The following is an 11,591-nucleotide window of genomic DNA, read 5'->3' on the forward strand; positions in this document are numbered from 1 at the left end:
AGCCACTAGTAGACTCAAAACACCGACTTTTGGATTTACAACCCAACACTACACACAAGGCTCTTTAACTGCAATAAGGAGGGGCTGCCAGGTTGAACCTGGCTCACAAATTGAAACCCTGCCTGATTCCACACTATCCTCACAATGTCCACTAAAGTCTACTGTTGCAGTCACTGAGCAAATTCATCTCAATGAAGGTCTTTCATTTTCTATCTACTTTTCCTAGTATGATGTCTTTTTCCAAGGCCTATCCTCTCCTGACAACATGCCCAAAGTATATGAGATGATGTCTCATCAACCTTGCTTCAAAGAAGCATTCTGGTTGCACTTCTTTTTTTTTTTTAAGTTAATGGTCTTTCTTTTATTGGAAAAAAACAAAAACAACAACTAGCATTTACAACTTGGAATGGACGTGAACCGTTAATTTCTTGAACAGCAGCGGTGATGGGTGTGCTGAAGGCCTCCTCTGCCAGCTCCAAGTCACAGATCAAGGGTTTTTAAAACAGAGAGTCCAAAGAGGCTCTCTTGGTAAAAGGTTTCTTTAAAAAAAAACCACAAAAAAACAAACCAAACTTTTTGTGTGGACAGTGGCAGCCTGACCCACCTCACTCTAGCACAATGCCGACACTAAGCCAGCACACACAGGCAGGCATACCACCAGGGTGTGTCAGTCATCACGGGGCAGCACATGGCAGGGTACCACGACTGTCCTACCAGTGGGCCCCCATCTCACCCAGCTCTCTACCCTCCATCCACATTCCACGTCATCCGGAGGCAAACCAATTTCAAATGTGTTTTGTTTTCGGTTAACCAGCTATTAAGAGACAATTTATACTAAACAAATTGAACTAGACCCCATTTGAGCAGGTTTTGAATTTTGGTTGGTTTTTTTTTTTCTCAGTTTTTTTTTTTTTGTTTTTTTTTGTTTTTAATACAAATGCCTGACTGTGCTCAATCGTCAAGCTGCATGCATGAAAAACTGGCCAGCCCAAACAGTGTATTAATCATTAGCAAATGGAACTTGAAGGAGTCCACTAAGTGCTTCCTTATCATTAAGGTAGTACAAGTACTTATATTGTAAAACTGATGTGTAGCTTGATCTTTAGGGGACAGGACCACCAACCAATACATGCAGATTTTGTGTGTGTGTGGACAGAAGGTACTTTTGACATTCAGTTTTGCTATACAGAAACAGAATGAATAAATGAACTTTTTTCTTTTCTTTTCTTTTTTTTTTGCAAGAGGTAAGTAAAAGATTCAATTTGATTCTTCTAGAGGGGGGGAAAGGAGTTGAAAGTAGGTCTTCATTTTGCAGTCATCATCCATACGAATTCTTCATAGTTGACCTGTCCATCCCCGTCGATGTCTGCTTCTCTGATCATTTCATCTACTTCTTCATCTGTTAGTTTTTCTCCTAAGTTTGTCATGATGTGACGTAGCTCTGCCACACTGATATAACCATTGCCATCCTTGTCAAAGACTCAGAATGCTTCACGGATTTCTTCTTCACTGTCTGTCTCTTCCATTTTTCTAGCCATCATAGTAAAAAATTCTGGGAAGTCAATGGTGCCATTGCCGTCGGCATCCACTTCATTGATCATATCCTGTAATTCCGCTTCTTTTGGGTTCTGACCCAGTGACCTAATGACGGTTCTAAGTTCCTTTGTTGTGATGGTGCCGTCACCATCCTTATCGAATAGGGAGAAAGCTTCCTTGAATTCAGTGATCTGTTCTTCGGTCAGCTGATCAGCCATGGTGCCAGCGACGGGGGGAAGCGCAGAGGGAGCAAGGGCGGCTGCACCAGCGCAGGGCTGTGATGGCCGGGGTGCCTCTGCTGCTTCTGCTACGGCCACTACTGCTGCTAAAGCGCCGGGTGTGGAGTGCGATGTGCCGCCGCTGCCGACAGGGAGTAACGGCTACACAATTGCAAGACGCCCAGCACCAATGCCCTGGTTGCACTTCTAACACAGGTATGTTTGTTCTGGTGTTTGTTTGGTGTGGTTTTTTTTTACCAGTCCATGGACATGCAACATTCTTTGCTTGCTAACACCAAAATTCAAAAGTATGTGCAAGGAGCTGGAGTCAGAAAACCAAAAGGGTTGAAGTCACTCAGTATTCCTTAAGCTGAAAGAATTTAAGAATTCAAGCCATGAGTTGCAATGCCTAAGGATGCTATGGACAGAACGATTCAGAAAGCATTAAAAGAAGATAGAAGGAGTATACAGAGTCATTGTACCAAAAATAATTGGCTGACACAGAAGAATTTCAAGAAACAACATATGAGCAAGAGACAATGGTGATGAAGGAGGAATTGCAGGCTGCTCTGAAGTACATGGCAAAAAATAAAGCCCCTGGAATTGATGGAATACCAATTAACGTATTTCAGCAAAAAGATGCTGTCCTGAATGTGCTCACCAAGTTGTGCCAAGAAATCTGGAGGACAGTTACATGGCCAACGTATTGGAAGAGATCTACATTTATTCCCATTCCAAAAAAAGGTGACCCAACAGAGTGTGGAAATTATCGAATAATATCACTAATATTACACACTAGCAAAATCCTGCTGAATATGATTCAGAAAAGACTTGAATAATACATTGACAGAGAAGTGCCAGAAATACAGACTAGGTGTAGAAGAAGTTATGGTACTAGGGACATTATTGTCAATGTGAGATGGATCTTGGAAGAAAGCAAAGAGTCCCAGAATGTCTATCTGTGTTTCATTGACTTTGCAAAGGCATTTGACTGTGTGGATCACAATAAATTGTGGCTAACCCTGAGGAAAATGGGAATCTTAGGATACTTGATCATGCTTATATGAAACCTATACTTGGACCAAAAAGCAGTCCTCAGAACAGAGCAAGGAAACACTGCTTGGTTCAAAATCAGGAAAGGAGTGCATCAGGCATGCATCCTGTCCCCATACCTTTTCAATATGTATGCAGAACAGATCATTAGGAAAGCGGGGCTTTATGAAGAGGGGTGTGGCATCAAGATTGGAGGAAGACACATTAATAACCTACCATATGCAGATTACACACCTTGCTTGCTGAAACTGAAGAAGACCTGGAGCACTTGCTGCAAAAGATCAAGGACTGTAGTCTTCAATATGGATTGAAACTCAACATCAGGAAGACAAAGATTCTCATCACTGGGCCAATTGGCAGCACCATGATAGATGTAGAAGAGATTGAGGTTGTTAGCAATTACAGCTTGCTTGGACCCACAATCAACACTCTTAACACCAGCAGTCAGGAAATCAAAAGATGAATTGCATCGGGAAAATCTGTTGTCATGGACCTCTCCAGAGTGCTAAAGAGCAATGATGTCAGTCTAGGTAAAAAGGGCACCTAATCCAGGCCATGGTCTTCTCAATTACTTATTATGCTTCAGAGAGTTGGACAATGACTAAGGATGACAGAAGAAGAATAGGTACCTTGGAGTTGTGCTGGAGAAGAGTCTTGAGCATACCATGAACTGCCAAGAAAACAAACAGGTATGTCTCGGAGATGGTGAAACTAAGTATTTCCTCGGAGGCTAGGATTTTGAAGCTCCACCTCACTTACTTTGGGAAAGTGGCCAGGAGAGATCGGTCCTTGGAGAAGGACCAATTGGTGCTCGGAAGGGTGGACGGATAGTGCAGGAGAGGGAGAACCCGGATGAGATGGATTAATACAGTAACTGTGGCGACGGGGGTTAGTGTGTTAGAATTGGTGAGACTGGCTCAGGACAGGGAAGGGTTCAGAGCTGCTGTACATAAGATCGCTATACATCGAAGGCAACTCAACGGCACGTAACAACAATAACATACTATGACAGGTTTGGAAACTCTGCGAACATTGATAAATGTCGATAGTTGTAGAGCGGCTTTAGGTCTTTTGTTCATAGGGTCACTATGAGTCGTGCGCGACTCAAAGGAAATCAACAACAACAACATTTCTTATTTACTGTTCAACTTTCACAAGTATATGAGACAATTGAAAATACCATGGTTTGGGCCAAGGGTACCTGGGTCTAAAGGGAAATCCTTGCTCTTTAGCACTCTGGAGAAATCCTTGTCAGCAGATTTGCCCAATGTAATAAGTCTTTTGATAACTAAGTATAGGAGCCAAGACTTCAGTTCATATTGGGAAGGACACAAGTCAATCCACAGGAGAGGTTGTTGTTAGGTGCCATCAAGTTGACTGTGAGTCATAGTGACCCTATGAACCACAGATCTGAACCCTGTCCTGTCCTGTGCCATTGTCATGATCTCCACCTTGCTCAAGGTCACTTTTATGGTCATTAGATCAATCCCTCTTGTTGAGGGTCTTCTTTTTCTTCTCTGACCCTACATCTTTCCAAGAATGATGTCATTTTCCAAGCACTGGCTCCTCCTGACAACATGACCAAATATATAATACAGACACAATTTTACCAGGAGACTTCTGTTTTCAGCCCCCAGAGCACAGGGTGAGGGGCTGGGGACAGCACTCCTGCAGGGGAGCAGCGGGCTCAGAGGCCCTGAGGAGCAAGGGGGTTCCTGGAACTCAGAGCACAGTGACTCTATTCTGGTCCTTTCGTGCGCTCATGGGCCCTCCTGGAGCCAGGGCGGCAGGCCGGGCCGCTCTGGCCTATTAGGAGAGCGTCCTGGGACAATGAAGGCCCCCCACTGCTGCTGCATCTGCAGCCTCCTGATCCCGGTCTCCTTGCTGCTACTGCCAGCACTTAGCAGACCTATGGCGGTGCTGCTGGCGGCTGAGGCCGCGCCGGGCCCCAGACCACCGAACCCTGTGATGCGGACCCCGACACCGAGCAGCGGCCTCGCTGTTAGCCCTAATCCCAGCGACAAGCCCATGACCTAGAGAGCCCTGACTGTATTGGTGGTTGTGACTGGCGCTGTACTCATGTATTTCGTCGTCAGGACTGTCAGGATGAGGAGAAGAAACCGAAAGACAAGGAGATACGGAGTTTTGGACACCAACATAGAAAACATGGAATTGACACCTTTGGAACAAGATGATGAGGATGAAGATAACACATTGTTTGATGCCAACCATCCTCGAAGATAAGAATGTGCCTTTGATGAGAAAACGTCATCTTTCTACAATGAAGAATGCAGTTTCTATGTTTAAGGAATAAGAAGCCACTATATCAATGGGGAAGGGAGGGTAGGGTATTTAAGTTACGTATATTATGGCAAACTTTAATTTGTTGCAGTAAGTACTGTATCAATTAGTTTTATCTTTGTATGCATAGAAGTACTCTAATGGCTGGGATTTTTTGGAAATAAGTTGTACAAGAATAGAAGTATTTCTAAAAATTACTTATTAAAAATGTTTTCTCATTAGTTTTTACTTTTTACTTATAATAGTGTAAAATGTTTTCTTTTATGTTTATTCAATTGTTATTAATTATATTGTTGTTGATATTATTTAAAAACTATACATTTCAACAACAAAAAAAAAAAGAAAGAAAGACCCCCATTCTGACCAAGCAGAGCCTCCTAGCAAGTAGACAGGAGCTTGATGTCTGGCCCACCCCCACAGTGAGAGACCGCAATGGCTCTCCCTGTCCAGGCAGCACCTGCAAAGGGCCTGGGAACGGGCAGAGCCCCAGGAAGCATCCTTCTCACTGAGTGATGATCATCACTCAGCTTCCTGAAGGGAGGTCCACCCTGCTGCTGTTTACACAGTGTCTCTGCCTCTGTCCTTAACTGAAGAGGGACTTTCTCTGGCCTGTTTGCTGGCTCTCAGAGGCTCCAGCCAGGGGGTGAGTTGCTCATGTGGCCAGGCTGCAGCCTCAAAGCATTGTGTTTCTATTTGCCTCCTGACTGGGATTTCCCCTCTGAGAGGAGTACTAAGGAGCTCTGGTGATGCAATGGGCAAGTGCTTTACTGCTAAACAAAAGGCTAGTGGTTCAAATCCAACAGCTGCTCTGTGGGAGAAAGATGTGGCACTCTGCTTCCACAAAGAACATTATATGGTGCAGTTCTACTCAGTCCTATAGGGTTGCTATGAGTCAGAATTGACTTGAAGAATGAATTGGGTTTTGTGGGAGGGTTCTTTTGTTTGTTTGTTTAGAGGACTGCTTGCCTGGCCCTGTGAAGACCTCACACCAGGATAGGGCAAACCTGAGCATGGAGCAAGCTTCTGTCACAGACAAGGGCTTGGATAACAGTAAGAAGACAACAGAGGAGACTCTTGCCCACTGGCTCATCTAACTCTGGGTCTATGATAATGTAAAGCACCCAATAGACTCAATCCCGCCAATCATTAGGACACCTTGCAGGGGAGGTGCAAGTACAATCAGACACTACAGGTGGAATGGGAGCCACAGAGCTGACAAGCATTGGGCAGACCAGGCAGGCTCCAAGCCATGCCAAGGATACTCTCTGTTCTATGGGCAAAGGGCAGCTGGCATAGAGGACTATGTGATGGGGGCATAGTCAGACCTGGAGCTGGAAAAGGTCCTGAGTTGCCCTCCCTTGTCTCTCACCAGGCAGGGCGCCATTGCTGGACAAGCAGACCTGCCGGCTGGTATCCAGTCCAGTTTCTGCCACTTTCTTTTAGGCCGGCCGGATCTAGCAAATATAAGTACAGGGGGCCTTGGTTAAAGAGAAATTGAGATCAACAGCAGGTTATTTTTTAGTATAAGTACATCCCATGCAAAATTTGGAACATACTTAAAGTGCAATGACTAGGAATGATAGAAAGAGAATTGATGCCTTTGAGTTGCGGTGCTGGAGAAGAATGTTTGAATATACCATGGACTGCCAAGAAAACAGATTTGTCTAGACAGGGTAAAACCAGGCTGTTCCTTGGAGGCAAGGATTCTGAGGCTTTGTCTGACATATTTCCGGCATGTTGCAAGGAAGGACCACTCCTTGGAGAGGGACATCATGCTTGGAAGGGTAAAGGAACAGAGAAAGAGAGGAAGACCCTGGATGAGATGGATTGATTCAGTGACTTGGGTAATGAAGGCAGATGTGTCAGAGACTGTAAAGTTGGCTCAGAATAGAGCAGGTTTCAGGGCTACTGTACATGGGGTCACTATGAGTTGCAAGCGACTCGACAGCACATAACAACAATCTTGTATTTTACATGGCAACTGTATGACCACAGGCCAAGCTGAGTGTGGGCCCTGGGAAGTTCTAGGGGTCCCAGCTTGGTGTCTGGGCAGACTGCCGCCATGCCTCTCATTCTCCCTGCCTCCCAGGAGCCTACACCCATTTCACAAGGCCTCCTTCCACCTGATCAGGCTCCTGTTCTCCCATGTGTGCAGCCACGTGCTCAGGAAGGCAGGGAGAGAGCTGAGGGAGAGAGAATGTGGTCTCCCAGGGGGAGTGCACAGTGTGGTCCCTGGATTTCTAGCCAGTCACACCTCGATGCAAATCCTAACCTCAAGCTGACCATGGACCTCCATTCTCCATCTGTAAAAAGGGAGAGTGGCTGTCCATACACCTTTCTGCTTCTTCCTTTACTCACTCACCCACTCTTTCCCTGAGTTCCCTGTGTAGTCAGGCTACAGCGTAAACAGTGCTTGAGGATACACGTGAAGTGTTTGCCTTCTCTGGGCTGATGCTTCACTACAGATGAATAAGTATGTTAGGTGTTACGCAGTTGGTCCTGACTCATTTGGACCCTACGTACAACAGAACTAAACCCAACTAAACCCGCACCATCCTCTCAATCTATGCTGTGACTGAGCCCACCATTACAGCTACTCCACCTCGTTAAAGCTTCCTTCCCTCAGTCTAGCAACAGTTTATCCAGTGTTCTAATTGTGCAACTGACAAAATGAGAAAACAAGCACCTTAAAATACTTTTATAGTCAGAAACTAATATTTAAATTATATATTCTGTAGTAGTTTGATATAAACACTTTAAAATCTTAAGGGGGGAAAAAGACTCTTTTGTAACTGTTATTGTGTACCCTTGAATCAGAACCAAACCATAGCTGATCCTCTGGTGGGATTTCAGAGGCAGTTAATCGCACAGGAGGAAACTGGCCATCCTTCTCATGTGGAATAGCTGGTATTCGAACTGCGTGCCTTTGGGATTGCAGTGCAGCTTCTTCCTACTAGGCCACCAGTGCTCCCTTCTTTTGGAACTAGTAGATGGAATAACAGAAGACTAATTTCCAATACACTTAGTTGTGCTCATGCAAAACCTATACCTAGAACAAGGGGATGTTACCAAGAACTGGCACCTCTTGGCAACATTCCCAACAAATAGCCAAACAAGAAGAAACAAGAGCATCACCCAGGCAGCTGAACTGAGATATATGTGAAATAGACACCAGGTTTTGGAGACTTGGAAAGAAAAACAGAACATAAAAAAAAAAAAAGAAAAACAGAACATAATACAGCTTTTCAATCATTTTTATATTGAGTGCCTGTTGAAATGATAATCTTTTGGGTAAACTGGGCTCAAGAAAATAATCATAAACATTAATTTCACATGCTCTATTACATTTTAAGACATGGTTACTTGGAAATGTAAAGTTACGTATGTGGCTTTCATGACATCTCTATTGCAAGAGCTGACTCAGTGGAAGCTAGAATGAGGACAGTGAACTCTGTGCACTGAACTGAGCCTTACCATTTAACCAAGACTTTCTCATGGAAAAAGTTAAACCAATGTAAACATACACACCATGATAAACCTACATGTACTCAACATTTGGGTTCAAAATTCTCAAAAATACAGCCTCTCTCTGTCTCTATCTTTCCTCCTCCCCTTCTCTGACTGAGTTTGAAGCAAATTCTCACATCATTTCACTTTAATGTTTCACTACAGATCTCTAATAACTGCACTTGTTAATTCAAAGCAGCCTTGGTAAACTGATGATGGGTCATTACAAGTTGGAACCAACTAGATGGCGGTTAGTATGGATTTAGGGTTTGGGGTATTATTTATTCTTCAAAGAATAATTATTCAAATTGTAGGATACACACATACACATATATACAAACACAGGGTTCTCTGCTTTAAAGTAAAGGCTATTTTCTCTGATACTAAAATCTCCATGCCAGCTCACTCTTGCCAACTATTTGCATGGAGTCCCACTTCATATCTTTTTACTTTATGTCCTTTGTTTCAAATGTTAAAATGTGTCCATGTAAACAGCATATAGTTGAGTCTTGGATATTTATCTATCCTGCCACTCTTTGCCTTTTGATTGGGTTTGTTATTGTTGTTGTTGTGTACTGTCAAGTCAGAACTGACCCATAACTGAACCTCTGGCAGGTTTTCCGAGACTGGAGCAGCTGGTGTATTCTAACCACATGCCTTTGGGATTACAGTGCAGCTTCTTGCCACTAGTCCATTTACATTTAAGGTCATTATCAAGAAGGAAGGATTTCTGTCATTTGTGTTTATGTGTGCATATCTTCTGTCTTCTTTATCCAGTTTCCTCTCATATTACCAGTTTTTACACTTTACTGTATCACGCCAGATGTATATACCCAAGAGAATTGCAAATTGTATGTTCACATACAACTTGTGTACAGATGCACTTTTCATAATGGCCAAAAGACAGAAATAACTCCAACATCCACCAACTGATGAATGCATAATCAAAACTCCTATCCATTCAGTGGAACATGCTACAATGTAAGTGGAAAAAAGCAAACACAGAAGGGCAAATATACACTAATTCCATTTCTTTTTTTTTAAATTTTTTAGTATTTGTGTGTGTACCGTCAAATTGGATCTGACTGGTACAGGAGATTGTTCCTCCTTATCCAGCAGAGCATCTGGTGGATTTGAACTATACACCTCTGGGATTGCAGTGCTGCTTCTTGCCACTAAGCCACCAGAGCTCACCTTAATTCCATTTCTATGACACATCTGGAACAAGTGGATTCCTTGAAGAGAAGCAAAAGATTAGTGGTTACAGGGACCTGGGGAAGAAGAAATGGAGAGTGACCTGAAGTGGGTATGGGGTTTCTTTTCGGGATAAAAGTGTTCTGAAAAGTGGTTCATTCATGTACTTGGCTGCTAAGTGAAAGGTTGGGGTTGCAGTCCACCCAGAACCATTTCTGAAAGAGCCCTCCCCTGGAAACCCTGTGGGACACAGTTCTACTGAGGCATCCATGGGGGTCACTGTGGGTCAGAATTAATTTGAAGGTAACTCATTTTGGTTTTCTCTCAGTTTGATGGTGGCATAACTTCATGAATACAACAACTTAACAAACTGTACAATTTAACAAAGTAAATTGCATGGTATGGAAAGTAAATCTCCTTATTTAAAAGCTGAGATATCATCATCACGCCATAAAAAAAAACATGATAATCTTTAATATCAGTCTTACTCAATGACTCCTCAGGACACATTCCTTGATTGTCTCCACAGTGTTTTTATGCCTCAGGGTATTCAGATCAGCATTTTGGTGAGAGCTGCACATGACTGAGACATGCATGAAGCTCTGAAAGGCTGACTTTCCCCCCTCAGTCTCACTTTTGTTTGTTGAACAACCCGGCAGTTTTCTTTTGCATAATCCAGCGGCTGAGTTCTGGTGATTACAGCCTTGAGGTGAGACTCCATGTTTCAAACCTGCCTGCCTGGAAGAGGTAGGTCTCATGTGACATCCAGATTAGGTCCGGTCCCATTACCAAACAACACAAACCCCAAAACCACTACCATCAAGTCAATGCCAATTCGTGGAATCCCACAGGACAGGGTAGACCTTCTCCACAGGATGTCCAGGGCTGTAGTCTTTCTGGACACATATGGATGCATCTGTCTCCTAGGTCCTCCTATCTCGCAGGTTCAAATTATCAGCTGTTCAATCAACAGCTGAGTGCTTGACTTTGGCACCACAAAAGCCCCTTCTGTCTGGGCTTGCAGCAGAGCCACGATCCAGGTAAACAAGAAGGGCTGGGCCTTATCTGCAGACTGTTGAGAGAATGAACAGTGGTGGTTGCCACAGGGACCAGAAGGTCCCCAACAAACAAGACCCTTTCTCCTGGCTCCCTTCCTTCCCTAATCAACAGAGTTCTAGGCCTTCCTGCTCTGGTGTCATAGTGCATAATGTTCTGGGTTGTTAACCTAAAGGCCAGAGGTTTGAACCCGGTGTCAAATCCATGGAAGAAAGAAGGAAAGAGAAAAGTCTTCTCCCATATAGATTTACTTGGATGGTCACTGTGAGTCTGAACCTGGGGAATTGTGATTTTCAGAATCATGCTGACATTGGGAGGAGGACATCCTTCTCTGCCTTTCGTCAGGTGATCTCAGCTTTCATAGTGCCATCTGTGGATGGTATATGTGCATCTTGGCTTATAGCTTGTGTGGCAGGCCTGGCTGGCCACTGAGTTCCTGAGCTCTGCTGCCCATCTGCTGGTTGTCTACATACTGGTGGTTGCAGTCCACCCAGAAGCATCTCTGAAAAGAGCTCCCACTGGAAACCCTAGGGGGCACAGTTCTGTTGAGGCACCCACAGGGTCATCACTGTGGGTCAGAATTAACTGGGGGTCAGTTAGCAACCAAGTATGTTTTCACCATGAACTCTGCACATGCTGTTTCTACAGCCAGGAGGTTTATAGAAACAGTAGGATCACGAATGGAGAAACTTCCTAACCGCTTCCATCTTCCCTGTCTTTTTTTTT

The 11,591-nt window shown here is 44.0% G+C and overlaps 2 pseudogenes; one reads left to right on the forward strand and one right to left on the reverse strand.

The window, feature by feature from the left end:
• Window positions 1-1,304: 1,304 nt before the first annotated feature.
• LOC102856515 lies at window positions 1,305-1,754 on the reverse strand (annotated as a pseudogene).
• A 2,883-nt stretch (window positions 1,755-4,637) lies between these two features.
• On the forward strand, window positions 4,638-5,051 carry LOC102867481 (annotated as a pseudogene).
• Window positions 5,052-11,591: the final 6,540 nt, after the last annotated feature.

This window comes from Elephantulus edwardii, unplaced genomic scaffold, assembly GCF_000299155.1.
Source record: "Elephantulus edwardii isolate Elephantulus edwardi_28Jun2011 unplaced genomic scaffold, EleEdw1.0 scaffold00162, whole genome shotgun sequence".
NCBI lineage: Eukaryota > Metazoa > Chordata > Mammalia > Macroscelidea > Macroscelididae > Elephantulus > Elephantulus edwardii.